Source organism: Triticum aestivum, chromosome 1A, assembly GCF_018294505.1.
Source record: "Triticum aestivum cultivar Chinese Spring chromosome 1A, IWGSC CS RefSeq v2.1, whole genome shotgun sequence".
In the NCBI taxonomy this organism is placed as follows: domain Eukaryota; kingdom Viridiplantae; phylum Streptophyta; class Magnoliopsida; order Poales; family Poaceae; genus Triticum; species Triticum aestivum.
In genome coordinates this window covers 62,445,454-62,461,347 of record NC_057794.1, presented here as the reverse complement: position 1 = coordinate 62,461,347, position 15,894 = coordinate 62,445,454, and positions in this window count along the sequence as shown.

Sequence of the window (15,894 nt, the reverse complement as noted above, 5' to 3'; positions counted from 1 at the left end):
AAGTAAGTTACTCTGTTGTGTGAATATGGCAGGTGTGCCATCACGTACAGAGAGGAAATCATCTAAGTCGAAGTCTTGTCTTCAGCACTTTAACTGACTTTATCAAGGTACTGATTTCCCTCTTATGCTTGCTTTCCCAATGTCTTTGTTTGAAAACAGGGTCAAAGATCAGGACCTCTTAACCCACCATAGATGAAACCCTCGCATCTTGTATGATAACATGGCTTTATGATGCTAGCGCTACAAAGAAGATTTTAAATATGTATGCTTGGTGTAGATATCCCAACCTATCTAGATCTTCCACCTCATATCCATTCTTGCCAATTTCATTGCATTGGATTCAGTTGTTACTTGTTATTTTCTTCTAGGCTATAATAAAAATAAGGGATGCAGTGATAGGCTACAACGTTTTGGTTCATCTTTACACTTTCAGTCTTCCGTGGAAACTGAGTACGACCTAAAAGACGGCCAGGTAGTGGCAAATAAAAATTGACAGTTCCAAAAATTCGAGATGATGGGGGCCAATTGTGTCATGCAATACGTTAATATTGATAAGAGGGGCCAAATTGCTACGTTAACATATTCTCTCAGAATATAACAGGTAAAAAGGTATAAACTTGATGGGTCATGGGCGAAACCTTGCCCCCCACCAGTCCATCTCTTTCCACCACTGCAAAGAAATGTAGTGCAGTGCTTTTTAGTCCATTTGCTTATTCATTTTGTCAGTTCTTAATGACTATCTCCTTCATTGTGAATCTGTTTCGCGTTCTGTCTACAACATTGTAGGCGATATGATGAGCTAAAGAAAACAAGACCTATGTTGTATGTGTTTTGGCTATATGACAATAAATTTGCTACTTGTGTGTAAACTGCACGAGGTTGGGAAAGAAGTTTTACCTAGGTGGCTGCATATTAGTCTTTTTCGCAATAAAGAACTGCATATTAGCGGCTAGCCTCCTCTAGTTGCTTGCTCTCAACTCTATATTTCTAGGTAGCAACTCTATTACTTGATGTCAGCTATAAATTACTTGTATGGACAACTTCTAGCAGAAGAACTGCATTAATGCAGTGTTTACTTCTAGGCACTCACTAATTTATCATGAGAAATTGAGAAGGATCTTAATCCCTATTTTGATGGGGTAGATTATGATGGTGTAGATTAATCGTACAGAGATATTAGTGTTATGTAACAAAACTTTCCTTCTATCCTACTTACATAGTTCAAAAAGGCGCTAGGAGTTAATTGTGCGTTTTGCCATCGCCTTGCGCTTTTCTGATCAAAGCGCATGCTTATGCGCAATTATGCGCAGATTAAGCGTAGTTATGCGCTAGGCGTTTTGCTATCGCCAAGAGCCTAGGCGCACTTAAGCGCTTGCTTAGGCGCGCCTTTTTTGACTACGCCTACTTATAAAGATTACAGTTGGTGGTCATCCCTTCACTTCCAGTGTTCCATCTCGTCCTCTCGGCCCTGACAAGTGGGGCTGTATAAACACGAGTAGGAGCAGCAAGCTAGCAGCCAAGCATTAAACTGTGCTCACTATTAGGATATATGCAACTTGTATTTCCCGGGGTCAAGGGCCAGTATATATATACAATGTACAGGTGGTAAATATGCAGAAAGCCCCATGTACTACAGAGAAACTATACAGGCTACATGGAAACATAGTATAACTCTAAAACCCTCACTCAAACTCAGGGTGGATCCACAACACTGAGTTTTGAGAGATAAAATCCATGCTTTATTCTAGTCTGGGCCTTCGTAAAGAAATCCTCCAACTATAACTCAGAAGGCACATAATGAAGAGTAACCTGATCCTGCACACCTAGGTGCACAAAAGAAGTTTCAACACCAATATGTTTGGTGAGGTCGTGCTTCACAGGGTCACGCGCAATATTGATAGCACATGTATTATCCGACAAGAGGGGAGTAGGTGTAGTAAAAGAAACACCAAACTCCCGAAGTAACCATCATAACCAAGACACCTCTACCATCAAAAGAGCCATAGCTCGCAACTTAGACTCTGCATCGAATGATAAAATGCAGTTTGTTTCTTCGTCTTCTAGGCAAGGAGAGAAGTACCAAGAAAAACACAGTAAGCAGAAAGTGAACGACGATCCGAGGGATCACTAGCCCACATAGCACCTGAACAGGCCTGAAGTTGTAACAAACTGGGGAGGGAAAGGGTAGACTGTGAGAGAGCGTGTCATGAAGATACCATAGAACGCGAAGGAGGTGACCGTAGTGAACTGAAGTGTGAGTAGAGACAAAATGACTGAAAATATGAGTAAAATTGGAGATATCCGGACAAGTGACGGCTAGATAGACAAGACTCTTAACAAGATGAGACAACGTGTCGGATCAGACAAGAGGTCACCGTCAGAAGCACATAGGTGAGCATTGAGCTTCGTGTGAGTCTTAGCAGTACAATCATCAGTAAGAGCAGCACGAGCAAGAAGATCCTGGATATACTTCTCTTGGAAATAAAGAAGCCATCAGAGGTATGAGAAACTGCTCACTAAGACGTGCCTTCACAAAGGCAAGATACTTAGAGTCGTCGCCGGTGGTGATCATGCCATCGACATATAGAAGAAGAGTTCGACCATGAACTAAATGGTGGGAAAAAGCGCAAGATCATGAGCACTACTGAAAAACTAGCCGCAATCTCCACTTAGGAGAAATGCTCAAACCAGGCACGGGGAGCTTGCTTAAGATCGTGGTTGAGCAGTGAGAAGTGCACCGGAAGTGTACTTCGAGCGAAGGGGAGGCTCCCGTTGTGACGCCCCCGATTCAATCGTACACTAATTATGCACGCAAATGTGTACGATCAAGATCAGGGACTCACGGGAAGATATCACAACACAACTCTAAAACATAAATAAGTCATACAAGCATCATAATACAAGCCAGGGGCCTCGAGGGCTCGAATACAAGTGCTCGATCATAGACGAGTCAGCGGAAGCAACAATATCTGAGTACAGACATAAGTTAAACAAGTTGCCTTAAGAAGGCTAGCACAAACTGGGATACAAATCGAAAGAGGCGCAGGCCTCCTGCCTGGGATCCTCCTAACTACTCCTGGTCGTCGTCAGCGGGCTGCACGTAGTAGTAGGCACCTCCAGTGTAGTAGGAGTCGTCGTCGAAGGTGGCGTCTGGCTCCTGGACTCCAGCATCTGGTTGCGACAACCAGAAAGAAAGGAAAGGGGAAAAAGGGGGGAGAAAGCAACCGTGAGTACTCATCCAAAGTACTCGCAAGCAAGGAACTACACTACATATGCATGGGTATATGTGTAAGGAGGCCATATCAGTGGACTGAACTGCAGAATGCCAGAATAAGAGGGGGATAGCTAATCCTGTCGAAGACTACGCTTCTGGCAGCCTCCGTCCTGCAGCATGTAGAAGAGAGTAGGATGAAGTCCTCCAAGTAGCATCTCCAAGTAGCATCTCCAAGTAGCATCTTCAAGTAGCATCTCCAGGTAGCATCTCCAGGCAGCATCGCATAGCATAAACCTACCTGGCGATCCTCTCCTCGTCGCCCTGTAGAAAAGCGATCACCGGGTTGTCTGTGGAACTTGGAAGGGTGTGTTTTATTAAGTAGCCGGTTCTAGTTGTCATAAGGTCAAGGTACAACTCCAAGTCGTCCTGTTACCGAAGATCACGGCTATTCGAATAGATTAACTTCCCTGCAGGGGTGCACCAACTTACCCAGCACGCTTGATCCCATTTGGCCGGACACACTTTCCTGGGTCATGCCCGGCCGCGGAAGATCAACACGTCGCAGCCCCACCTAGGCAAAACAGAGAGGCCAACATGCCGGTCTAAACCTAAGCGCACAGGGGTCTGGGCCCATCGCCCATAGCACACCTGCACGTTGCGAGGGCGGCCGGAAGCAGACCTAGCCTAGCAGGCGTTCCAGTCCAATCCGGCGCGCGCCGCTCCGTCGCTGACGTCTGAAGTGCTTCGGCTGATACCACGACGTCGGGATACCCATAACTACTCCCGCGTAGATGGTTAGTGCGTATAGGCTCGTAGCCAACTCAGATCAAATACCAAGGTCTCGTTAAGCGTGTTAAGTATCCGCGAACGCCGAACAGGGCCAGGCCCACCTGTCTCCTAGGTGGTCTCAACCTGCCCTGTCGCTCCGCCACAAAGATCCACACAGAGGGCCGTCGGGACAAAGGTCCTTTCAGCCCCCAATCCGTGAATCACTCGCGGGTACTCTTCGAGCTGACCCGACTTTAGTCACCATCTGAATAGTATGTAAGTATGTATAATATATACCCGTGATCACCTTCCGAGTGATCACGGCCCAATAGTATAGCAAGGCAGACTAACAAGAATGTAGGGCCAAAGATGATAAACTAGCATCCTATACTAAGCATTTAGGATTGCGGGTAAGGTATCAATGACTGTAGCAGCAATGACAGGCTATGCATCAGAATAGGATTAACGGAAAGCAGTAACATGCTAGACTACTCTAATGCAAGCAGTATAGAGTAGAATAGGCGATATCTAGTGATCAAGGGGGGGGGGCTTGCCTGGTTGCTCTGGCAAGAGAGAGGGGTCGTCAACTCCGTAGTCGGACTGGGCAGCAGCAGCGTCGGTCTCGTAGTCTACCGAAGAGAAAAGGGGGAAGAAACAATAAATACAGTGCAAACATAAGCAAGACGACGCAAGACATGACAAAGAGCGGTGCTAGGTGTGTCCTAACGCAGTATGAGGTGATGCTGGCGAAGGGGGAAATCATCCGGGAAAATATTCCCGGTGTTCCGTGTTTTCGGGCAGAGGAGCCGGAGGGGGAAAGTTGCGAGTTTGATATGTTAGGGGTGTGTGGCGGACGAACGGGTTGCGTATCCGGATTCGTCTCGTCATTCTGAGCAACTTTCATGTTGAAAATATTTTAATCCGAGTTACGGATTAAAAGATATGATTTTCTAAAGATTTTATTAATTTCTGGAATTTAATTAATTATTTAATCCAACATTATCCAGAATAGTAAATGATGACGTCAGCATGACATCAGAGTGATGTCAGCAGTCAACGTTGACCATTGACCTGGTCAACCTGACGTGTGGGTCCAGTGGGACCCATCTGTCATTCTCTGTTTAGGTTAATTACAGATTAGTTAATTTAATTACTATTTAATTAACCTAACTAGTTAATTAAATTAATTAAACCGGATTAATTAACTTAATTAATTCATTAGATAATTAATTAATTAATTAATAATTTTATTAAATCATTTTTATTTTTATTTATTAATTTTATTTTTAATTCTCTTTCTTTTTCCTTTTTTTTAATAAAACGTTATGGGGCGTGGGCCCCTGTGGTCAGTGGCACAGAGGCCATTGCGGGTCGGGCCACGGGTGTGGGTGCGGGCGAGCGGGTGTGGCGCCCGACTGGGCATTCGCCCAAATCGCCGGGGCGAGGAGGACCGGGGCAAGGCCGGGCGGCCACCGGAGGGGAAACGCCGACGGGGGAGCAGCAGGGCGCCACCGGCGACGCGGGCCGGCAGGAGCTGCCCATACGGCGGCGAGCAAAGGGGGGGTGGCCAGGACGGTGCGTCGGGGCGGACGAAGCGAGGCCGGGGCGAGGTGGTGGGGGTTCAGGGGAGGAGGAGCAGCGAGGGAGGCCGGTGGCCACGGCGAGGGGAACGGCGCCGGCCAGGAATGGGCGCAGGGCGCTGGGCGCCGCCGGGGCGGACCCGAGCGACGGCGGCATCGATGCCGGAGAGCGGGGCCGGGCGGCACGAGGCCAGAGGGCGAGCGGGCGACGGTGGTGGCCGGGGCGCGTGGCTGAGGCGGGGGAGCACGGGGCCAGCGTCGCCGGAGGGAGAGGAGGCCGGGGTGCGGTCACGGGAGGTCGCTGGCGCGGCGAGCGCGTGCCCGGGCGTGGTGAAGCTCGACGGGGCCCGATGGTGGAGCCGGTCGGGGAAGGAGAGGCGGGGGCCGGACGGTCCGGCGCGGTTGGTGCCGCGTGTGCCCAGGGCGCGGCCCGCCCGCGGTGAGCGCGGGGCCGGAGCACGCGAGGCGCGGCGACGGTCGCGGGGCGAGGGAGTGCGAGGAGAGGGGGTGGGAGCCCGGGGCCTCACCGGGGTTCGCAGGGTTCGAGGCAGCAGGCTCGGTGGAGGTCGGGGAGGGCCGTTGTGGAGGGGGACGGGGACGGCGTCGACAAGGAGGAGGCAGGCCGGCGATGGAGCGCTCCGGCGAGGACGAGCGGCTTCGGGCGCGGGGCGGTGGTCTCCTCCCGATCCAGATCGGGGGAGAGGGGGGATATTTCGGGGGGGAGTGGGGGCTGTCGGTGGGGAGTGGGGGGGAGGAGTGGATAAGGGAGAGGAGTGGGGGGCCGACCTGGGCCGGCCTGGTTGGCCCGATGGCCAGCTGGGCCGCGGTCCAGCAGGGGGGGGCTTCTCCTCCTTTTGTTTTTTTCTTTTTGTTCTGTTTTCTTTTCTATTTTCTTTCTGTTTTAAATCATTCTAAACTATTTAGGCCTTTTATAAAAATGTGTTTACCTCACCACAATTACCTTTGTAATATTTGACAATCACCGAACATTTTAGTCTTAATTTTTGGAAACTTTTATTGTTATCATTAACTTGCATTTGAATTTCAAAACAGTTTTGAATTAACTCGAGATTAACTACAGTGACAGAGATGACGTGGCACCATCAACGTGAGTTTACTGTAGCATGATTATCCGGGCGTTACAAATCTCCTCCACTACAAGAAATCTCGTCCCGAGATTTAGGAGGTAGAAGGAAACAGTGCGGGGTATTCATCACGAAGACGATCCTCGCGTTCCCAGGTGGCTTCGTCTTCAGAGTGATTCGACCACTGGACCTTGAGGAACTTGATCGCCTTCTGACGTGTGCGGCGTTCAGCTTGGTCGAGAATGCGGACCGGATGCTCTTTATAGGAGAGGTCCTGTTGCAATTCGAGCACTTCATGGTCCACTGCTCGGATTGGGTCCTTGAAGCAGGGTCGGAGTTGTGACACGTGGAACACATCGTGAACCTGAGAAAGGTTCGACGGAAGCTCCAGTTGATATGCCACTTTTCCACGCCTTTCCAAAATAGTGAATGGGCCAATATAGCGAGGAGCTAGCTTGCCCTTGATCCCGAAGCGGTGAGCACCCTTCATTGGTGTAACGCGAAGATAGGCCTTTTCGCCAGGTTGATAGACCATGTCTTTATGATGACGGTCATACTGACTCTTCTGACGTGACTGAGCAGTCTTGAGATTCTCACGAATAATGCGGACTTGTTCTTCGGCATGTTGGATAATATCCGGACCGAAGAGTGGACGTTCCCCAGTTTCTGACCAGTTCAGAGGGGTTCGGCACTTTCGTCCATATAACACTTCGAAGGGGGCCATCTTCAGACTAGCTTGATAGCTATTATTATAAGAGAACTCAGCATACGGGAGAGATTCCTCCCATTTCTTGCCGAAGGAAATAACACAAGCTCGAAGCATGTCTTCGAGAATTTGGTTGACACGTTCAACTTGCCCTTGCGACTGCGGATGAAACGCAGTACTGAATGACAGATGAGTTCCCATAGCTTCTTGGAAACTTGCCCAGAATCTTGAAGTGAATAAACTGCCACGGTCCGAACTGATAACCAGTGGAATACCGTGAAGCGAAACAATTCTGGACATGTAGAGAGTTGCAAGCTAACTAGCAGTGATCGTTTCTTTGACTGCCAGAAAGTGGGCAACCTTAGAAAGCCGGTCAATGACGACAAGAATAGCATCATTACCCTTTTGCGATTTGGGAAATCCAGTAACGAAGTCCATCTCGACATGGTCCCATTTCCATTCAGGAATAGATATAGGTTGCAGAGTTCCAGCAGGCCTTTGATGTTCTGCTTTGATACGACGGCAAACGTCACATTCAGCAACATAACGAGCAATGTCTTGCTTCATGTTAGACCACCAGAATCTCTGACGAATGTCTTGGTACATCTTGGTGCTACCGGGATGAATAGACAAAGGCGTATCATGAGCTTCTTTCATAACTTTTGGAGTCAGATTCAGGTTTTCCCTCTTACTCGGTACCACTAGGCGACCTTTGAAGAATAGGGTGCCTGCGTCATCCACAGTGAAGAATGAGGGCTTTCCTTCTGCGAGATAACGTTTAATCCTCTCGACTTCATCGTCACATTTCTGTATCCATTTGATGGTGTCCACAAGATCTGGTTTCGCAACCAGGGTATTGAGAGAACCCCTGGAAACAACATGGAGGTTCATCTTGCGTAACTCCGGAGGAGGGGGAGCGAGTGCACCCGGAGGAACAATATGGAGGTTCAGCTTTCTGAATTCTTCAACGAGTGAGGGCTGAACTTTGTGAACCTGGAGGTGGTTGCAGTAAGACTTGCGGCTCAAGGCATCAGCCATTACATTAGCCTTGCCTGGTGTATAGGAAATACCCAAGTCAAAGTCTGCAACAGTCTCCATCCATCTCTGCTGACGGAGGTTCAGGTCTGGCTGAGTAAACAGATACTTCAGACTTTGGTGGTCAGTGAAGATCTCGCAACGATTACCGAGAAGGTAATGTCGCCACTGTTTCAGTGCATGAATGACAGCAGCAAGTTCGAGGTCGTGAACTGGGTAGTTCTCTTCGTGAGGGCGCAATTGCCGAGAGGCATAAGCAATCACTTTGCGCTCTTGCATTAGGACACAGCCTAATCCTTGACGGGAAGCGTTGCAGTAAATGATGAAGTCCTTCTTAGTATCAGGAGGAGCTAGTACTGGGGCAGAAGTCAACTTGTCTTTGAGTGCCTGGAAACTTTCCTGACATTTATCTGTCCATTGGAACTTGACGCCCTTATGCAACAGGTTAGTCAGAGGCCTGGCAATCTTGGAGAAGTTCTCGACGAATCGATGGCAATAGCTGGCGAGACCGAGAAAACTTCTGACTTGCTTGACATTCTTCGGAGGAGTCCAATCGAGAATAGCCTGAACTCGTTCAGGGTTGACGGCAATACCATCCTTAGAGATGACATGCCCGAGATAGGTTACTTCGGGAAGCCAGAATTCACACTTGGAGAACTTGGCATATAGCTGATGCTCTCGTAGCTTTTCCAGCACAAGACGAAGATGTTCAGCATGTTCTTCTTCATTCTTGGAAAATATCAGGATATCATCCAGGTAAACCACGACGAACTTGTCGAGGTAATCCATGAATATATAGTTCATCAGGCGAGAGAAGGTGGCTGGAGCATTGGTTAAGCCGAAAGACATGACGGTGTACTCATATGAACCATAACGAGTCACAAAGGCGGTCTTGGGGATATCCTCCTCACGAACACGGATCTGGTGGTAACCCAACCTCAAGTCGAGTTTAGAGAACACTGATGAACCAGCCAGTTGATCATACAGATCATTGATCCGAGGAAGAGGATACTTATTCTGAATGGTAGCTTGATTTATAGGACGGTAGTCTTGGACCAATCGGTTTGTCCCATCTTTCTTCTTGACAAAGAGAGAAGGTGCTCCCCAAGGAGAGCAACTTGGACGAATGAAACCACTTCGAAGAGATTTATCGATTTCCTCTTTAAGCTCAAGGAGTTCATGCGGCGGCATCTTGTAGGGTCGCTTGGCTATAGGAGTGGTGCCTGGTTTCAAGTCGATGACGAATTCGACAGCTCTAGCAGGGGGAATCCCTGGGAGTTCTTCTGGAAAGACGTCGAGGAAGTCACGCACGACGGGAATGTTTTCAATGCCCTCGAGTGGTGCGGCGTTCAATGCATTCAATGCATAGAGCCTTACCTCGGCATTCTTAACCAGATGGGCATTATAGCTTATTATCTCATCAGAAGGGTGTAGCAGATGGACGGTCTTGGTGGCGCAAACGATAGAAGCAGTATGCGCTTTTAACCAATTCATTCCCAGAATGAGATCAATGCTACAGGACTTCAGTATGATGGGAGAGACAAGGAATTCCAGTCCTTCGATTTCTACGAGGACGTCGTTGCAAATCATGGAGGTTCGACATTGGCCCGCAGGGGTGTGCACTAATAGAGAAGCGTTCATGTCTTCACTTTTAATGCAATGCATGAATGCAAAATCTTCTGACATGAATGAATGCGATGCTCCTGTATCAAATAAAACAGATGCTGGTACTGAATTTACGAGGAGTGTACCCATCACAGTAGCAGGCTGGTCTTGAGCTTCGTTCAGATCAACGTGGTTGGCATGAACACGGCCATAAGACTTGGCATTGTTGTTGCGGGGCTAGTTGTTACCACGACCAGCTGCTGGAAGGGCCAGTTGATTCTGGTTCTGGTTGCATTCCCGAGCACGGTGTCCTGGCTGACCACACCTGAAGCACAGACCATTATTGGGAGTGGGAGCAAGAGCTCGGGGTGGTGGAGCTGGAAGCCTTGGCTGCCTAGTTGGAGCAGCCGGCAGACGAGGTGCAGCATAAGACTGCCTTGGGGCAGGTGCATTTGGACGGTACATGCTGTTCGGGATCCATATCTTACGCTTCTGCGAGGGCGGGCCCGAAGATGAGCCCGTGTCACGGTTGCGCCTTTGAGAGCTCTGGTGTTCTTGCAGACCAGTCTCGACATTGATGGCCTTGTTCACAAGGTGGCGAAATCGGCAAAGTCATGCACTAGAAGTGCGAGCTTGATGTCAGCTTGAAGGCCTTCACGGAACTTCTCCTGTCTGCGAGCATCAGTTGCAATGTCTTCTTCAGCATAGCGGGATAAGTCCAGAAACTCCCGCTGATAAGCTTCCACAGTTTTGTTGCCCTGTGTGAGGTTGCGGAACTCACGCTTCTTCCTATCCATGATTCCCTGAGGAATGAAGCGGGCACGGAAGGCAGCCTGAAAGTCTGGCCAGGAGATGATTGTCCCAACTGGCAGAGTACGCCTGTGGCTGTCCCACCATTGCGCTGCGGGTCCCTTTAGAAAGAAGGAAGCAAAAGTGACATAGCTGGCAGGGGCTACATCAGCAGACTCCATCTCATAGGTGATGTCACGGAGCCAGTCATCAGCATCCAGCGGCTGGGTTGAGCTGCGGTACACACTTGGGTTGAGGCGTATGAAATCCTGCAGAGTGGTTGTGTTTGGCTGCTGGTTCATATTGGGGCGAGGAAACTGAGCCATCATGTTCTCCATGAACTGGCGATTCATCTCAAGCTGTTGGATCATACCAGCCATGTACTCAGGCGGTGGTGGGAAGTTGCCACCACGACCACGATCAGCTGGTCTAACCATCCTGTTAATATATAACAGGGGTAGTTCAGTATTGAGAAATTTGCATAGACAAGAGTCATTCATGATGAAACATGCATAATGAAAGGAGCACGACAGATACCACATAGATAGTCGGCATAACTTACAAAAGGGGTCGGACATAGAGTTCAGTACACAGAGTTCAGTACATAGACTAAGTCATTATAGGCGGCACGCAGGCTCGCGAATGCATCTAATACTAATGAGCAAGACTACATCAGTCCCAGGAGGTACTGTGAAGGTAGCTGTAACCTGATAGCTGGTAGTGAGGCAGCGGATAGTCCTCCACGTCAGTGGCCTGGGGGACGTGGATACTCCGGTGTAGAACCCGACGCTCAGGTGGCAGAAGAGGACCAAGTGCGGGAGAGTAGCCTCCCACCTCTGGCCATCCGACACCGTGGGGCATCACGGTCCTGGCTGGGTAGATCGCAGAACACGGCAGCTGTCCAGACCGGACAAAGGGGTGCAACAGCGTCAGAGTCCTGTAAAGGTGCTGACGAGTGGTGTACAACTCGTGGCGAAGAGCTCTGTTAGCTCGGTCCAGCCCATCAGCATGCAGAACCAGGCGCTGATGGTGGAAGGGCTCTCGGGTGACGGTGGAGTAGGCGGCAGTGTAGCATCCCTCTGCACCAACGTCAGATGCGATAGGAATGTGCCTGAAAGGGGAAGTGTCCAATGCCTGATACTCTCCACGAAGACGTGTTAGAGCAGCATGAGCAGCATCGTGGACTGCCATATCGATAGTCACCCCAACACCATGTGCGGTGTGTAGCACAGTAGTGGAGTCATGCTCCCGAGAGTAGAGGTGGACGATGGCTCGGTACTGCTCCTGGTTAAAGTCCTGGTACTCCTCAAAGACGGTGTACTCAGGGTGCCAGCGATAACCCAGATAGGTCATCATCTCAGCTAGCACGGCAGGTGATCCCGAGGCACCAATGGCCGTCGTGTGGCGGACGACCTGCCTCGTGGGTTCCATCTGAAAACAAAGATGTTTCAAGGGAGTCAATGACAGTGTGGAAATCATCCAAAATACTATTCCAAAAGACACTATGGCTTTATCCAACTTTGGGGTGAATGGGGTCACGGGATCCTAGTGATAGTTAGTAAATTCGTTTAACCCGAGTAGAAAAGAGTTCAGAGTCCCAGAGTAAAGGTCGAGGAGTAAAAGATCCTAGTACCACCCAATGGCGACGTGGGCCCGTAAGGCTCACAGCCATGTTAGTAAAAGTTTTGTAGTGACTAGACTCGACTTCGGCCAAGGAGTGTGGAAGGGGGATTCCTATAGGCAGTCGGCTCTGATACCAACTTGTGACGCCCCCGATTCAATCGTACACTAATTATGCACGCAAATGTGTACGATCAAGATCAGGAACTCACGGGAAGATATCACAACACAACTCTAAAACATAAATAAGTCATACAAGCATCATAATACAAGCCAGGGGCCTCGAGGGCTCGAATACAAGTGCTCGATCATAGACGAGTCAGCGGAAGCAACAATATTTGAGTACAGACATAAGTTAAACAAGTTGCCTTAAGAAGGCTAGCACAAACTGGGATACAAACCGAAAGAGGCGCAGGCCTCCTGCCTGGGATCCTCCTAACTACTTCTGGTCGTCGTCAGCGGGCTGCACGTAGTAGTAGGCACCTCCAGTGTAGTAGGAGTCGTCGTCGAAGGTGGCGTCTGGCTCCTGGACTCCAGCATCTGGTTGCGACAACCAGAAAGAAAGGAAAGGGGAAAAAAGGGGGGAGAAAGCAACCGTGAGTACTCATCCAAAGTACTCGCAAGCAAGGAACTACACTACATATGCATGGTTATATGTGTAAGGAGGCCATATCAGTGGACTGAACTGCAGAATGCCAGAATAAGAGGGGGATAGCTAATCCTGTCGAAGACTACGCTTCTGGCAGCCTCCGTCCTGCAGCATGTAGAAGAGAGTAGGATGAAGTCCTCCAAGTAGCATCTCCAAGTAGCATCTCCAAGTAGCATCTTCAAGTAGCATCTCCAGGTAGCATCTCCAGGCAGCATCGCATAGCATAAACCTACCCGGCCATCCTCTCCTCGTCGCCCTGTAGAAAAGCGATCACCGGGTTGTCTGTGGAACTTGGAAGGGTGTGTTTTATTAAGTATCCGGTTCTAGTTGTCATAAGGTCAAGGTACAACTCCAAGTCGTCCTGTTACCGAAGATCACGGCTATTCTAATAGATTAACTTCCCTGCAGGGGTGCACCAACTTACCCAGCACGCTTGATCCCATTTGGCCGGACACACTTTCCTGGGTCATGCCCGGCCGCGGAAGATCAACACGTCGCAGCCCCACCTAGGCAAAACAGAGAGGCCAGCACGCCGGTCTAAACCTAAGCGCACAGGGGTCTGGGCCCATCGCCCATAGCACACCTGCACGTTGCGAGGGCGGCCGGAAGCAGACCTAGCCTAGCAGGCGTTCCAGTCCAATCCGGCGCGCGCCGCTCCGTCGCTGACGTCTGAAGTGCTTCGGCTGATACCACGACGTCGGGATACCCATAACTACTCCCGCGTAGATGGTTAGTGCGTATAGGCTCGTAGCCAACTCAGATCAAATACCAAGGTCTCGTTAAGCGTGTTAAGTATCCGCGAACGCCGAACAGGGCCAGGCCCACCTGTCTCCTAGGTGGTCTCAACCTGCCCTGTCGCTCCGCCACAAAGATCCACACAGAGGGCCGTCGGGACAAAGGTCCTTTCAGCCCCCAATCCGTGAATCACTCGCGGGTACTCTTCGAGCTGACCCGACTTTAGTCACCATCTGAATAGTATGTAAGTATGTATAATATATACCCGTGATCACCTTCCGAGTGATCACGGCCCAATAGTATAGCAAGGCAGACTAACAAGAATGTAGGGCCAAAGATGATAAACTAGCATCCTATACTAAGCATTTAGGATTGCGGGTAAGGTATCAATGACTGTAGCAGCAATGACAGGCTATGCATCAGAATAGGATTAACGGAAAGCAGTAACATGCTACACTACTCTAATGCAAGCAGTATAGAGTAGAATAGGCGATATCTGGTGATCAAGGGGGGGGGCTTGCCTGGTTTCTCTGGCAAGAGAGAGGGGTCGTCAACTCCGTAGTCGAACTGGGCAGCAGCAGCGTCGGTCTCGTAGTCTACCGAAGAGAAGAGGGGGAAGAAACAATAAATACAGTGCAAACATAAGCAAGACGACGCAAGACATGACAAAGAGCGGTGCTAGGTGTCGTGGTTCTAAGCCTGACAGTAGAGTGGGGGGTAGATATGGAGAGGCAAGGTCCTAGCTATGGAGAGGTTGTAAGCACGAAGGATGTACGAGTTCAGGCCCTTCTCGGAAGAAGTAACAGCCCTACGTCTCGGAGCCCGGAGGCGGTCGAGTGGATTATGAATGTATGAATTACAAGGTGCCGAACCCTTCTGCCTGTGGAGGAGGGTGGCTTATATAGAGTGCGCCAGGACCCTAGCCAGCCCACGCAGGAGAGGGTTTAAGGTGAGTTAAGTCTGGGGCGTTACTGGTAACGCCCCACATAAAGTGCCTTTACTATCATAAAGTCTACTTGATTACAGGCCGTTGCAGTGCAGAGTGCCTCTTGACCTCCTGGTGGTCGAGTGAGTCTTCGTGGTCGAGTCCTTCAGGCCAGTCGAGTGAATCCTCGTTGGTCGACTGGAAGGCGACCTCTTCTAAGGATGTCCTAGGGTAAGTTACTTGGATCAGGTCCATGATCCTACCCTAGGTACACAACCCCATCATTAGCCCCCGAATGGATCGAGGCTTCGAGTGAAGAAGGAGTTGATGTCGTTTCCGATTAACCTTTGCGCTCCGGTTGTGCGCTGTTCTGGACCAAAGAATCCCTTTGTCGACAGGAAACAAATTGCCTTCAGTCAACTTGATCCATTCTGTTTTTGCGTCGAGTGATCTTTCAGGCTTCGACGATCTCCGAGCGACGGATCGCCGGAAACACCGCGCCTGACAGACTGATTTGTTGCTCGCGGATTCCGCGGGATGCGAAATTTTGGGGCGCGCGCGAAGCGGGGCGGACCGCGGCGTTCGGATGGGACGGGGCATGGACGCCTCGATCTCCGCGCCGCCTTTTTCGCCACGTATCCCGCCTGCATAACTGTTCCAGATATGATTAGATCGCCCGGGCCCACCTGTCATCCACTCGGAAGGGACCTTATAAATGTGCCCGGCGAGGATTTCTGTGCTGCGCCTTAGCATTCTTCCCCTCTCTCTGCTTCCTTCCTCCCTGCTCAGCGTGCTCGCTCTCGCCCCCGCACCACTTCCCTTTGCGCATCTCGCCGGCGACCATGGCCAAGGAGAAGACGGCGGCGCTGGAGCGCGCAAAGAAGGCGTCGGCATCGGAGAAGGCGAAAGGAAGATCCACCAGCCGCGGAGGGTCCTCGTCCAGATCCCGCCTGCCGAAGGGCTGGGTCCAAGGAGACTGGATCCAGTCGACCATCACGGAGAATGACCTCCTCGACATGGCCAACGAGGGCTTGATCCCCCACGGAGCTGCGAGGCTTCCGGGGAAGGAGTGGCAGCCCCAGCCAGAAGAGGGTGAGTGTGTGCTTTTGGCCACCCATGTTGATCGCGGGTTTTCCTTGCCACCGAGTGTTTTCTTTCGTGGCTTTTTGAACTTCTTCGGAGC